The sequence below is a fragment of the Gadus macrocephalus genome, chromosome 6 (genome assembly GCF_031168955.1).
Source record: "Gadus macrocephalus chromosome 6, ASM3116895v1".
Taxonomy (NCBI): Eukaryota; Metazoa; Chordata; class Actinopteri; order Gadiformes; family Gadidae; genus Gadus; species Gadus macrocephalus.
In genome coordinates this window covers 857,837-872,941 of record NC_082387.1, presented here as the reverse complement: position 1 = coordinate 872,941, position 15,105 = coordinate 857,837, and the positions used below count along the sequence as shown (strand labels likewise).

At 45.1% G+C, this 15,105-nt stretch overlaps 1 protein-coding gene and 3 non-coding genes across 4 annotated transcripts in view; all 4 read left to right on the top strand.

The window, feature by feature from the left end:
• Positions 1-15,105, top strand: part of skap2 (src kinase associated phosphoprotein 2) — a 362,220-nt gene that overhangs the window by 324,625 nt on the left and 22,490 nt on the right. The window lies entirely within an intron of this gene.
• Positions 10,430-10,502, top strand: trnav-aac (transfer RNA valine (anticodon AAC)). The gene has a single exon. It is a non-coding gene; the product is annotated as a tRNA-Val (tRNA).
• trnav-aac (transfer RNA valine (anticodon AAC)) lies at positions 12,898-12,970 on the top strand. Its single transcript has one exon. It is a non-coding gene; the product is annotated as a tRNA-Val (tRNA).
• On the top strand, positions 14,757-14,829 carry trnav-aac (transfer RNA valine (anticodon AAC)). Its single transcript has one exon. It is a non-coding gene; the product is annotated as a tRNA-Val (tRNA).

Here is a 15,105-nt window from a genome sequence, read left to right as displayed (position 1 = left end):
GTTACTGAATCTTCTACGTGCACCTCTCCAGCATGGACTTCTGGGGTAACCGTCTCATCCTGGATCGTCTAGCATGCAATGCACGGTTCGTCGGCCATTGGCATGTCGTGGCGGGCTTTGGCCGCAGTCGTTACGACTTTACAATTGAGGCCTAGCGTGCTGGCATTGTTCACCGCTGTAGCAGATGGGCGAATGGATGTTTAGGATAATATGTTTCAAATATGTATGATATAACCACTTACATTCACACCTGACCACTCTGACGGGATTCTGATGGGTTGCCAGATTAACCGTATATGTGTTTCCGTAGTGTAGTGGTTATCACGTTCGCCTCACACGCGATAGGTCACCGGTTCGAAACCGGGCGGAAACAGCATTACTTTTTTGAGGTATACAAAGTTAATGTTTAAATTCTCCTGCTTTACTATCAAGAAGCTGTTCGTGAAGAGTCTATCTTGAACAGAACCTTCAGCAGCGTCTACTTGGCACCACGCCACCTCTTGAACCGATAGCCTCGTCATATTATTAAGTATTTAAACCAACGCGGAAAACATGTTCATGCGGGTGCTTCTAATGACAATTTTTTCTAGGTTTTTTTTCAAACTCACAGGTTTCCGTAGTGTAGTGGTTATCACGTTCGCCTTACACGCGAAAGGTCCCCGGTTCAAGACCGGGCGGAAACAGCATTACTTACAAATTTAATGTTTAAATTCTCCTGCTTTACTATCAAGCATCTATTCTGGAAAAGTCTGACTTGGCACCCCGCCACCTCTTCAACCGATAGCCTCGTCATATTATTAAGTGTTTAAACCTGTGCTGAAAACCTGTTCATGCGGGAGCTTCCGATAACAAAATTATCTAGGGTTTAGCTCAATTAAATCGGTTTCCTTAGTATAGTGGTTATTACGTACGCCTGACATGCAAAAGGTCACCGGTTCGAAACCGAGAGGAAACAGTTTCATTGTTTTGAGATATACAAAGTTAATGTTTAAATTCTCCTGCTTTACTATCAAGCAGCAGCGTCTACTTGGCACCCCGCCACCTCTTCAACCGATAGCCTCGTCATATTATTAAGTGTTTAAACCTGCGCTGAAAACCTGTTAATGCGGGAGCTTCTGCTGACAACATTTTCAAGGGTTTTGGTCAAACTAACTGGTTTCCGTAGTGTAGTGGTTATCACGTTCGCCTAACACGCGAAAGGTCCCCGGTTCGAGAACGGGCGGAAACATGGCGATAGTATTTGTGTTTAGCGCTCGTAGTTGAGAGCATAGACTGTATGAAAGTTAAACTCAAACTCTAGTTGTGAGAAGTTCTTAGAAGTGTCTGGGTGTCAACCTCCTTTCCTGATTTGCCTAGCGTTACTGAATCTTCTACGTGCACCTCTCCAGCATGGACTTCTGGGGTAACCGTCTCATCCTGGATCGTCTAGCATGCAATGCACGGTTCGTAGGCCATTGGCATGTCGTGGCGGGCTTTGGCCGCAGTCGTTACGACTTTACAATTGAGGCCTAGCGTGCTAGCATTGTTCACCGCTGTAGCAGATGGGCGAATGGATGTTTAGGATAATATGTTTCAAATATGTATGATATAACCACTTACATTCACACCTGACCACTCTGACGGGATTCTGATGGGTTGCCAGATTATCCGTATATGTGTTTCAGTAGTGTAGTGGTTATCACGTTCGCCTCACACGCGAAAGGTCCCCGGTTCGAGACCGGGCGGAAACATGGTGATAGTATTTGTGTTTAGCGCTCGTAGTTGAGAGCATAGACTGTATGAAAGTTAAACTCAAACTCTAGTTGTGAGAAGTTCTTAGAAGTGTCTGGGTGTCAACCTCCTTTCCTGATTTGCCTAGCGTTACTGAATCTTCTACGTGCACCTCTCCAGCATGGACTTCTGGGGTAACCGTCTCATCCTGGATCGTCTAGCATGCAATGCACGGTTCGTAGGCCATTGGCATGTCGTGGCGGGCTTTGGCCGCAGTCGTTACGACTTTACAATTGAGGCCTAGCGTGCTGGCATTGTTCACCGCTGTAGCAGATGGGCGAATGGATGTTTAGGATAATATGTTTCAAATATGAATGATATAACCACTTACATTCACACCTGACCACTCTGACGGGATTCTGATGGGTTGCCAGATTATCCGTATATGTGTTTCCGTAGTGTAGTGGTTATCACGTTCGCCTCACACGCGAAAGGTCCCCGGTTCGAAACCGGGCGGAAACAGCATTACTTTTTTGAGGTATACAAAGTTAATGTTTAAATTCTCCTGCTTTACTATCAAGAAGCTGTTCGTGAAGAGTCTATCTTGAACAGAACCTTCAGCAGCGTCTACTTGGCACCACGCCACCTCTTGAACCGATAGCCTCGTCATATTATTAAGTATTTAAACCAACGCGGAAAACCTGTTCATGCGGGTGCTTCTAATGACAATTTTTTCTAGGTTTTTTTTCAAACTCACAGGTTTCCGTAGTGTAGTGGTTATCACGTTCGCCTTACACGCGAAAGGTCCCCGGTTCAAGACCGGGCGGAAACAGCATTACTTACAAATTTAATGTTTAAATTCTCCTGCTTTACTATCAAGCATCTATTCTGGAAAAGTCTGTCTGGAACAGGACCTTCAGCAGTGACGACTGGGCACCACGTCACCTCTTAAACCGATAGCCTCATCATATTATTAAGTGTTTAAACCTGTGCTGAAAACCTGTTCATGCGGGAGCTTCCGATAACAAAATTATCTAGGGTTTTGCTCAATTAAACCGGTTTCCTTAGTATAGTGGTTATTACGTACGCCTGACATGCAAAAGGTCACCGGTTCGAAACCGAGCGGAAACAGTTTCATTGTTTTGAGATATACAAAGTTAATGTTTAAATTCTCCTGCTTTACTATCAAGCAGCTATTCGGGAAAAGTCTATCTGGAACAGAACCTTCAGCAGCGTCTACTTGGCACCCCGCCACCTCTTCAACCGATAGCCTCGTCATATTATTAAGTGTTTAAACCTGCGCTGAAAACCTGTTAATGCGGGAGCTTCTGCTGACAACATTTTCCAGGGTTTGGGTCAAACTAACTGGTTTCCGTAGTGTAGTGGTTATCACGTTCGCCTCACACGCGAAAGGTCCCCGGTTCGAGACCGGGCGGAAACATGGTGATAGTATTTGTGTTTAGGGCTCGTAGTTGAGAGCATAGACTGTATGAAAGTTAAACTCAAACTCTAGTTGTGAGAAGTTCTTAGAAGTGTCTGGGTGTCAACCTCCTTTCCTGATTTGCCTAGCGTTACTGAATCTTCTACGTGCACCTCTCCAGCATGGACTTCTGGGGTAACCGTCTCATCCTGGATCGTCTAGCATGCAATGCACGGTTCGTAGGCCATTGGCATGTCGTGGCGGGCTTTGGCCGCAGTCGTTACGACTTTACAATTGAGGCCTAGCGTGCTGGCATTGTTCACCGCTGTAGCAGATGGGCGAATGGATGTTTAGGATAATATGTTTCAAATATGAATGATATAACCACTTACATTCACACCTGACCACTCTGACGGGATTCTGATGGGTTGCCAGATTATCCGTATATGTGTTTCCGTAGTGTAGTGGTTATCACGTTCGCCTCACACGCGAAAGGTCCCCGGTTCGAAACCGGGCGGAAACAGCATTACTTTTTTGAGGTATACAAAGTTAATGTTTAAATTCTCCTGCTTTACTATCAAGAAGCTGTTCGTGAAGAGTCTATCTTGAACAGAACCTTCAGCAGCGTCTACTTGGCACCACGCCACCTCTTGAACCGATAGCCTCGTCATATTATTAAGTATTTAAACCAACGCGGAAAACCTGTTCATGCGGGTGCTTCTAATGACAATTTTTTCTAGGTTTTTTTTCAAACTCACAGGTTTCCGTAGTGTAGTGGTTATCACGTTCGCCTTACACGCGAAAGGTCCCCGGTTCAAGACCGGGCGGAAACAGCATTACTTACAAATTTAATGTTTAAATTCTCCTGCTTTACTATCAAGCATCTATTCTGGAAAAGTCTGACTTGGCACCCCGCCACCTCTTCAACCGATAGCCTCGTCATATTATTAAGTGTTTAAACCTGTGCTGAAAACCTGTTCATGCGGGAGCTTCCGATAACAAAATTATCTAGGGTTTAGCTCAATTAAATCGGTTTCCTTAGTATAGTGGTTATTACGTACGCCTGACATGCAAAAGGTCACCGGTTCGAAACCGAGAGGAAACAGTTTCATTGTTTTGAGATATACAAAGTTAATGTTTAAATTCTCCTGCTTTACTATCAAGCAGCAGCGTCTACTTGGCACCCCGCCACCTCTTCAACCGATAGCCTCGTCATATTATTAAGTGTTTAAACCTGCGCTGAAAACCTGTTAATGCGGGAGCTTCTGCTGACAACATTTTCCAGGGTTTGGGTCAAACTAACTGGTTTCCGTAGTGTAGTGGTTATCACGTTCGCCTCACACGCGAAAGGTCCCCGGTTCGAGACCGGGCGGAAACATGGTGATAGTATTTGTGTTTAGCGCTCGTAGTTGAGAGCATAGACTGTATGAAAGTTAAACTCAAACTCTAGTTGTGAGAAGTTCTTAGAAGTGTCTGGGTGTCAACCTCCTTTCCTGATTTGCCTAGCGTTACTGAATCTTCTACGTGCACCTCTCCAGCATGGACTTCTGGGGTAACCGTCTCATCCTGGATCGTCTAGCATGCAATGCACGGTTCGTAGGCCATTGGCATGTCGTGGCGGGCTTTGGCCGCAGTCGTTACGACTTTACAATTGAGGCCTAGCGTGCTGGCATTGTTCACCGCTGTAGCAGATGGGCGAATGGATGTTTAGGATAATATGTTTCAAATATGAATGATATAACCACTTACATTCACACCTGACCACTCTGACGGGATTCTGATGGGTTGCCAGATTATCCGTATATGTGTTTCCGTAGTGTAGTGGTTATCACGTTCGCCTCACACGCGAAAGGTCCCCGGTTCGAAACCGGGCGGAAACAGCATTACTTTTTTGAGGTATACAAAGTTAATGTTTAAATTCTCCTGCTTTACTATCAAGAAGCTGTTCGTGAAGAGTCTATCTTGAACAGAACCTTCAGCAGCGTCTACTTGGCACCACGCCACCTCTTGAACCGATAGCCTCGTCATATTATTAAGTATTTAAACCAACGCGGAAAACCTGTTCATGCGGGTGCTTCTAATGACAATTTTTTCTAGGTTTTTTTTCAAACTCACAGGTTTCCGTAGTGTAGTGGTTATCACGTTCGCCTTACACGCGAAAGGTCCCCGGTTCAAGACCGGGCGGAAACAGCATTACTTACAAATTTAATGTTTAAATTCTCCTGCTTTACTATCAAGCATCTATTCTGGAAAAGTCTGACTTGGCACCCCGCCACCTCTTCAACCGATAGCCTCGTCATATTATTAAGTGTTTAAACCTGTGCTGAAAACCTGTTCATGCGGGAGCTTCCGATAACAAAATTATCTAGGGTTTAGCTCAATTAAATCGGTTTCCTTAGTATAGTGGTTATTACGTACGCCTGACATGCAAAAGGTCACCGGTTCGAAACCGAGAGGAAACAGTTTCATTGTTTTGAGATATACAAAGTTAATGTTTAAATTCTCCTGCTTTACTATCAAGCAGCAGCGTCTACTTGGCACCCCGCCACCTCTTCAACCGATAGCCTCGTCATATTATTAAGTGTTTAAACCTGCGCTGAAAACCTGTTAATGCGGGAGCTTCTGCTGACAACATTTTCCAGGGTTTGGGTCAAACTAACTGGTTTCCGTAGTGTAGTGGTTATCACGTTCGCCTAACACGAGAAAGGTCCCCGGTTCGAGACCGGGCGGAAACATGGTGATAGTATTTGTGTTTAGCGCTCGTAGTTGAGAGCATAGACTGTATGAAAGTTAAACTCAAACTCTAGTTGTGAGAAGTTCTTAGAAGTGTCTGGGTGTCAACCTCCTTTCCTGATTTGCCTAGCGTTACTGAATCTTCTACGTGCACCTCTCCAGCATGGACTTCTGGGGTAACCGTCTCATCCTGGATCGTCTAGCATGCAATGCACGGTTCGTAGGCCATTGGCATGTCGTGGCGGGCTTTGGCCGCAGTCGTTACGACTTTACAATTGAGGCCTAGCGTGCTGGCATTGTTCACCGCTGTAGCAGATGGGCGAATGGATGTTTAGGATAATATGTTTCAAATATGAATGATATAACCACTTACATTCACACCTGACCACTCTGACGGGATTCTGATGGGTTGCCAGATTATCCGTATATGTGTTTCCGTAGTGTAGTGGTTATCACGTTCGCCTCACACGCGAAAGGTCCCCGGTTCGAGACCGGGCGGAAACATGGTGATAGTATTTGTGTTTAGCGCTCGTAGTTGAGAGCATAGACTGTATGAAAGTTAAACTCAAACTCTAGTTGTGAGAAGTTCTTAGAAGTGTCTGGGTGTCAACCTCCTTTCCTGATTTGCCTAGCGTTACTGAATCTTCTACGTGCACCTCTCCAGCATGGACTTCTGGGGTAACCGTCTCATCCTGGATCGTCTAGCATGCAATGCACGGTTCGTCGGCCATTGGCATGTCGTGGCGGGCTTTGGCCGCAGTCGTTACGACTTTACAATTGAGGCCTAGCGTGCTGGCATTGTTCACCGCTGTAGCAGATGGGCGAATGGATGTTTAGGATAATATGTTTCAAATATGTATGATATAACCACTTACATTCACACCTGACCACTCTGACGGGATTCTGATGGGTTGCCAGATTAACCGTATATGTGTTTCCGTAGTGTAGTGGTTATCACGTTCGCCTCACACGCGATAGGTCACCGGTTCGAAACCGGGCGGAAACAGCATTACTTTTTTGAGGTATACAAAGTTAATGTTTAAATTCTCCTGCTTTACTATCAAGAAGCTGTTCGTGAAGAGTCTATCTTGAACAGAACCTTCAGCAGCGTCTACTTGGCACCACGCCACCTCTTGAACCGATAGCCTCGTCATATTATTAAGTATTTAAACCAACGCGGAAAACATGTTCATGCGGGTGCTTCTAATGACAATTTTTTCTAGGTTTTTTTTCAAACTCACAGGTTTCCGTAGTGTAGTGGTTATCACGTTCGCCTTACACGCGAAAGGTCCCCGGTTCAAGACCGGGCGGAAACAGCATTACTTACAAATTTAATGTTTAAATTCTCCTGCTTTACTATCAAGCATCTATTCTGGAAAAGTCTGACTTGGCACCCCGCCACCTCTTCAACCGATAGCCTCGTCATATTATTAAGTGTTTAAACCTGTGCTGAAAACCTGTTCATGCGGGAGCTTCCGATAACAAAATTATCTAGGGTTTAGCTCAATTAAATCGGTTTCCTTAGTATAGTGGTTATTACGTACGCCTGACATGCAAAAGGTCACCGGTTCGAAACCGAGAGGAAACAGTTTCATTGTTTTGAGATATACAAAGTTAATGTTTAAATTCTCCTGCTTTACTATCAAGCAGCAGCGTCTACTTGGCACCCCGCCACCTCTTCAACCGATAGCCTCGTCATATTATTAAGTGTTTAAACCTGCGCTGAAAACCTGTTAATGCGGGAGCTTCTGCTGACAACATTTTCCAGGGTTTTGGTCAAACTAACTGGTTTCCGTAGTGTAGTGGTAATCACGTTCGCCTAACATGCGAAAGGTCCCCGGTTCGAGACCGGGCGGAAACATGGTGATAGTATTTGTGTTTAGCGCTCGTAGTTGAGAGCATAGACTGTATGAAAGTTAAACTCAAACTCTAGTTGTGAGAAGCTCTTAGAAGTGTCTGGGTGTCAACTTCCTTTCCTGATTTGCCTAGCGTTACTGAATCTTCTACGTGCACCTCTCCAGCATGGACTTCTGGGGTAACCGTCTCATCCTGGATCGTCTAGCATGCAATGCACGGTTCGTAGGCCATTGGCATGTCGTGGCGGGCTTTGGCCGCAGTCGTTACGACTTTACAATTGAGGCCTAGCGTGCTGGCATTGTTCACCGCTGTAGCAGATGGGCGAATGGATGTTTAGGATAATATGTTTCAAATATGTATGATATAACCACTTACATTCACACCTGACCACTCTGACGGGATTCTGATGGGTTGCCAGATTATCCGTATATGTGTTTCCGTAGTGTAGTGGTTATCACGTTCGCCTCACACGCGAAAGGTCCCCGGTTCGAAACCGGGCGGAAACAGCATTACTTTTTTGAGGTATACAAAGTTAATGTTTAAATTCTCCTGCTTTACTATCAAGAAGCTGTTCGTGAAGAGTCTATCTTGAACAGAACCTTCAGCAGCGTCTACTTGGCACCACGCCACCTCTTGAACCGATAGCCTCGTCATATTATTAAGTATTTAAACCAACGCGGAAAACCTGTTCATGCGGGTGCTTCTAATGACAATTTTTTCTAGTTTTTTTTTCAAACTCACAGGTTTCCGTAGTGTAGTGGTTATCACGTTCGCCTTACACGCGAAAGGTCCCCGGTTCAAGACCGGGCGGAAACAGCATTACTTACAAATTTAATGTTTAAATTCTCCTGCTTTACTATCAAGCATCTATTCTGGAAAAGTCTGACTTGGCACCCCGCCACCTCTTCAACCGATAGCCTCGTCATATTATTAAGTGTTTAAACCTGTGCTGAAAACCTGTTCATGCGGGAGCTTCCGATAACAAAATTATCTAGGGTTTAGCTCAATTAAATCGGTTTCCTTAGTATAGTGGTTATTACGTACGCCTGACATGCAAAAGGTCACCGGTTCGAAACCGAGAGGAAACAGTTTCATTGTTTTGAGATATACAAAGTTAATGTTTAAATTCTCCTGCTTTACTATCAAGCAGCAGCGTCTACTTGGCACCCCGCCACCTCTTCAACCGATAGCCTCGTCATATTATTAAGTGTTTAAACCTGCGCTGAAAACCTGTTAATGCGGGAGCTTCTGCTGACAACATTTTCCAGGGTTTGGGTCAAACTAACTGGTTTCCGTAGTGTAGTGGTTATCACGTTCGCCTCACACGCGAAAGGTCCCCGGTTCGAGACCGGGCGGAAACATGGTGATAGTATTTGTGTTTAGCGCTCGTAGTTGAGAGCATAGACTGTATGAAAGTTAAACTCAAACTCTAGTTGTGAGAAGTTCTTAGAAGTGTCTGGGTGTCAACCTCCTTTCCTGATTTGCCTAGCGTTACTGAATCTTCTACGTGCACCTCTCCAGCATGGACTTCTGGGGTAACCGTCTCATCCTGGATCGTCTAGCATGCAATGCACGGTTCGTAGGCCATTGGCATGTCGTGGCGGGCTTTGGCCGCAGTCGTTACGACTTTACAATTGAGGCCTAGCGTGCTGGCATTGTTCACCGCTGTAGCAGATGGGCGAATGGATGTTTAGGATAATATGTTTCAAATATGAATGATATAACCACTTACATTCACACCTGACCACTCTGACGGGATTCTGATGGGTTGCCAGATTATCCGTATATGTGTTTCCGTAGTGTAGTGGTTATCACGTTCGCCTCACACGCGAAAGGTCCCCGGTTCGAAACCGGGCGGAAACAGCATTACTTTTTTGAGGTATACAAAGTTAATGTTTAAATTCTCCTGCTTTACTATCAAGAAGCTGTTCGTGAAGAGTCTATCTTGAACAGAACCTTCAGCAGCGTCTACTTGGCACCACGCCACCTCTTGAACCGATAGCCTCGTCATATTATTAAGTATTTAAACCAACGCGGAAAACCTGTTCATGCGGGTGCTTCTAATGACAATTTTTTCTAGGTTTTTTTTCAAACTCACAGGTTTCCGTAGTGTAGTGGTTATCACGTTCGCCTTACACGCGAAAGGTCCCCGGTTCAAGACCGGGCGGAAACAGCATTACTTACAAATTTAATGTTTAAATTCTCCTGCTTTACTATCAAGCATCTATTCTGGAAAAGTCTGTCTGGAACAGGACCTTCAGCAGTGACGACTGGGCACCACGTCACCTCTTAAACCGATAGCCTCATCATATTATTAAGTGTTTAAACCTGTGCTGAAAACCTGTTCATGCGGGAGCTTCCGATAACAAAATTATCTAGGGTTTTGCTCAATTAAACCGGTTTCCTTAGTATAGTGGTTATTACGTACGCCTGACATGCAAAAGGTCACCGGTTCGAAACCGAGCGGAAACAGTTTCATTGTTTTGAGATATACAAAGTTAATGTTTAAATTCTCCTGCTTTACTATCAAGCAGCTATTCGGGAAAAGTCTATCTGGAACAGAACCTTCAGCAGCGTCTACTTGGCACCCCGCCACCTCTTCAACCGATAGCCTCGTCATATTATTAAGTGTTTAAACCTGCGCTGAAAACCTGTTAATGCGGGAGCTTCTGCTGACAACATTTTCCAGGGTTTTGGTCAATCTAACTGGTTTCCGTAGTGTAGTGGTTATCACGTTCGCCTAACACGCGAAAGGTCCCCGGTTCGAGACCGGGCGGAAACATGGTGATAGTATTTGTGTTTAGCGCTCGTAGTTGAGAGCATAGACTGTATGAAAGTTAAACTCAAACTCTAGTTGTGAGAAGTTCTTAGAAGTGTCTGGGTGTCAACCTCCTTTCCTGATTTGCCTAGCGTTACTGAATCTTCTACGTGCACCTCTCCAGCATGGACTTCTGGGGTAACCGTCTCATCCTGGATCGTCTAGCATGCAATGCACGGTTCGTAGGCCATTGGCATGTCGTGGCGGGCTTTGGCCGCAGTCGTTACGACTTTACAATTGAGGCCTAGCGTGCTGGCATTGTTCACCGCTGTAGCAGATGGGCGAATGGATGTTTAGGATAATATGTTTCAAATATGAATGATATAACCACTTACATTCACACCTGACCACTCTGACGGGATTCTGATGGGTTGCCAGATTATCCGTATATGTGTTTCCGTAGTGTAGTGGTTATCACGTTCGCCGCACACGCGAAAGGTCCCCGGTTCATGACCGGGCGGAAACAGCATTACTTACAAATGTAATGTTTAAATTCTCCTGCTTTACTATCAAGCATCTATTCTGGAAAAGTCTGACTTGGCACCCCGCCACCTCTTCAACCGATAGCCTCGTCATATTATTAAGTGTTTAAACCTGTGCTGAAAACCTGTTCATGCGGGAGCTTCCGATAACAAAATTATCTAGGGTTTAGCTCAATTAAATCGGTTTCCTTAGTATAGTGGTTATTACGTACGCCTGACATGCAAAAGGTCACCGGTTCGAAACCGAGAGGAAACAGTTTCATTGTTTTGAGATATACAAAGTTAATGTTTAAATTCTCCTGCTTTACTATCAAGCAGCAGCGTCTACTTGGCACCCCGCCACCTCTTCAACCGATAGCCTCGTCATATTATTAAGTGTTTAAACCTGCGCTGAAAACCTGTTAATGCGGGAGCTTCTGCTGACAACATTTTCCAGGGTTTTGGTCAAACTAACTGGTTTCCGTAGTGTAGTGGTTATCATGTTCGCCGAACATGCGAAAGGTCCCCGGTTCGAGACCGGGCGGAAACATGGTGATAGTATTTGTGTTTAGCGCTCGTAGTTGAGAGCATAGACTGTATGAAAGTTAAACTCAAACTCTAGTTGTGAGAAGTTCTTAGAAGTGTCTGGGTGTCAACCTCCTTTCCTGATTTGCCTAGCGTTACTGAATCTTCTACGTGCACCTCTCCAGCATGGACTTCTGGGGTAACCGTCTCATCCTGGATCGTCTAGCATGCAATGCACGGTTCGTAGGCCATTGGCATGTCGTGGCGGGCTTTGGCCGCAGTCGTTACGACTTTACAATTGAGGCCTAGCGTGCTGGCATTGTTCACCGCTGTAGCAGATGGGCGAATGGATGTTTAGGATAATATGTTTCAAATATGTATGATATAACCACTTACATTCACACCTGACCACTCTGACGGGATTCTGATGGGTTGCCAGATTATCCGTATATGTGTTTCCGTAGTGTAGTGGTTATCACGTTCGCCTCACACGCGAAAGGTCCCCGGTTCGAAACCGGGCGGAAACAGCATTACTTATTTGAGGTATACAAAGTTAATGTTTAAATTCTCCTGCTTTACTATCAAGAAGCTGTTCGTGAAGAGTCTATCTTGAACAGAACCTTCAGCAGCGTCTACTTGGCACCACGCCACCTCTTGAAGCGATAGCCTCGTCATATTATTAAGTATTTAAACCAACGCGGAAAACCTGTTCATGCGGGTGCTTCTAATGACAATTTTTTCTAGGTTTTTTTTCAAACTCACAGGTTTCCGTAGTGTAGTGGTTATCACGTTCGCCTTACACGCGATAGGTCCCCGGTTCAAGACCGGGCGGAAACAGCATTACTTACAAATGTAATGTTTAAATTCTCCTGCTTTACTATCAAGCATCTATTCTGGAAAAGTCTGTCTGGAACAGGACCTTCAGCAGTGACGACTGGGCACCACGTCACCTCTTAAACCGATAGCCTCATCATATTATTAAGTGTTTAAACCTGTGCTGAAAACCTGTTCATGCGGGAGCTTCCGATAACAAAATTATCTAGGGTTTTGCTCAATTAAACCGGTTTCCTTAGTATAGTGGTTATTACGTACGCCTGACATGCAAAAGGTCACCGGTTCGAAACCGAGCGGAAACAGTTTCATTGTTTTGAGATATACAAAGTTAATGTTTAAATTCTCCTGCTTTACTATCAAGCAGCTATTCGGGAAAAGTCTATCTGGAACAGAACCTTCAGCAGCGTCTACTTGGCACCCCGCCACCTCTTCAACCGATAGCCTCGTCATATTATTAAGTGTTTAAACCTGCGCTGAAAACCTGTTAATGCGGGAGCTTCTGCTGACAACATTTTCCAGGGTTTTGGTCAAACTAACTGGTTTCCGTAGTGTAGTGGTTATCACGTTCGCCTAACACGCGAAAGGTCCCCGGTTCGAGACCGGGCGGAAACATGGCGATAGTATTTGTGTTTAGCGCTCGTAGTTGAGAGCATAGACTGTATGAAAGTTAAACTCAAACTCTAGTTGTGAGAAGTTCTTAGAAGTGTCTGGGTGTCAACCTCCTTTCCTGATTTGCCTAGCGTTACTGAATCTTCTACGTGCACCTCTCCAGCATGGACTTCTGGGGTAACCGTCTCATCCTGGATCGTCTAGCATGCAATGCACGGTTCGTAGGCCATTGGCATGTCGTGGCGGGCTTTGGCCGCAGTCGTTACGACTTTACAATTGAGGCCTAGCGTGCTGGCATTGTTCACCGCTGTAGCAGATGGGCGAATGGATGTTTAGGATAATATGTTTCAAATATGAATGATATAACCACTTACATTCACACCTGACCACTCTGACGGGATTCTGATGGGTTGCCAGATTATCCGTATATGTGTTTCCGTAGTGTAGTGGTTATCACGTTCGCCTCACACGCGAAAGGTCCCCGGTTCGAGACCGGGCGGAAACATGGTGATAGTATTTGTGTTTAGCGCTCGTAGTTGAGAGCATTGACTGTATGAAAGTTAAACTCAAACTCTAGTTGTGAGAAGTTCTTAGAAGTGTCTGGGTGTCAACCTCCTTTCCTGATTTGCCTAGCGTTACTGAATCTTCTACGTGCACCTCTCCAGCATGGACTTCTGGGGTAACCGTCTCATCCTGGATCGTCTAGCATGCAATGCACGGTTCGTAGGCCATTGGCATGTCGTGGCGGGCTTTGGCCGCAGTCGTTACGACTTTACAATTGAGGCCTAGCGTGCTAGCATTGTTCACCGCTGTAGCAGATGGGCGAATGGATGTTTAGGATAATATGTTTCAAATATGTATGATATAACCACTTACATTCACACCTGACCACTCTGACGGGATTCTGATGGGTTGCCAGATTATCCGTATATGTGTTTCCGTAGTGTAGTGGTTATCACGTTCGCCTCACACGCGAAAGGTCCCCGGTTCGAAACCGGGCGGAAACAGCATTACTTTTTTGAGGTATACAAAGTTAATGTTTAAATTCTCCTGCTTTACTATCAAGAAGCTGTTCGTGAAGAGTCTATCTTGAACAGAACCTTCAGCAGCGTCTACTTGGCACCACGCCACCTCTTGAACCGATAGCCTCGTCATATTATTAAGTATTTAAACCAACGCGGAAAACCTGTTCATGCGGGTGCTTCTAATGACAATTTTTTCTAGGTTTTTTTTCAAACTCACAGGTTTCCGTAGTGTAGTGGTTAACACGTTCGCCTTACACGCGAAAGGTCCCCGGTTCAAGACCGGGCGGAAACAGCATTACTTACAAATTTAATGTTTAAATTCTCCTGCTTTACTATCAAGCATCTATTCTGGAAAAGTCTGACTTGGCACCCCGCCACCTCTTCAACCGATAGCCTCGTCATATTATTAAGTGTTTAAACCTGTGCTGAAAACCTGTTCATGCGGGAGCTTCCGATAACAAAATTATCTAGGGTTTAGCTCAATTAAATCGGTTTCCTTAGTATAGTGGTTATTACGTACGCCTGACATGCAAAAGGTCACCGGTTCGAAACCGAGAGGAAACAGTTTCATTGTTTTGAGATATACAAAGTTAATGTTTAAATTCTCCTGCTTTACTATCAAGCAGCAGCGTCTACTTGGCACCCCGCCACCTCTTCAACCGATAGCCTCGTCATATTATTAAGTGTTTAAACCTGCGCTGAAAACCTGTTAATGCGGGAGCTTCTGCTGACAACATTTTCCAGGGTTTGGGTCAAACTAACTGGTTTCCGTAGTGTAGTGGTTATCACGTTCGCCTAACACGCGAAAGGTCCCCGGTTCGAGACCGGGCGGAAACATGGTGATAGTATTTGTGTTTAGCGCTCGTAGTTGAGAGCATAGACTGTATGAAAGTTAAACTCAAACTCTAGTTGTGAGAAGTTCTTAGAAGTGTCTGGGTGTCAACCTCCTTTCCTGATTTGCCTAGCGTTACTGAATCTTCTACGTGCACCTCTCCAGCATGGACTTCTGGGGTAACCGTCTCATCCTGGATCGTCTAGCATGCAATGCACGGTTCGTAGGCCATTGGCATGTCGTGGCGGGCTTTGGCCGCAGTCGTTACGACTTTACAATTG